Source organism: Bison bison, unplaced genomic scaffold, assembly GCF_000754665.1.
Source record: "Bison bison bison isolate TAMUID 2011002044 unplaced genomic scaffold, Bison_UMD1.0 scf7180017846711, whole genome shotgun sequence".
Classification (NCBI taxonomy): Eukaryota; Metazoa; Chordata; class Mammalia; order Artiodactyla; family Bovidae; genus Bison; species Bison bison.
Genome location: NW_011477284.1, coordinates 8,125 through 8,373, shown reverse-complemented (window position 1 = coordinate 8,373; position 249 = coordinate 8,125).

Genomic DNA, 249 nt, shown 5'->3' with positions numbered 1-249 from the left:
GCTGCCAGGTTCCTCTGTCCATGGGATTTCCCAGGCAAGAATACTGGAGTGGGTAGCCATTTCCTCTGCCAGGGGATCTTCCTGGCCTGTGATCTCACTCCAGCTTGGCTGGTGGATTCTTTACTGCTGAGCAAACAGGGAAGCCCATTATTATTGTGCATATGTAATTGTACATGTTACAAAGCCAACAATACCTTGCTATAATTATTACTTTACATAATTTCTTTATATAAGTCTGAATAAGTTTTA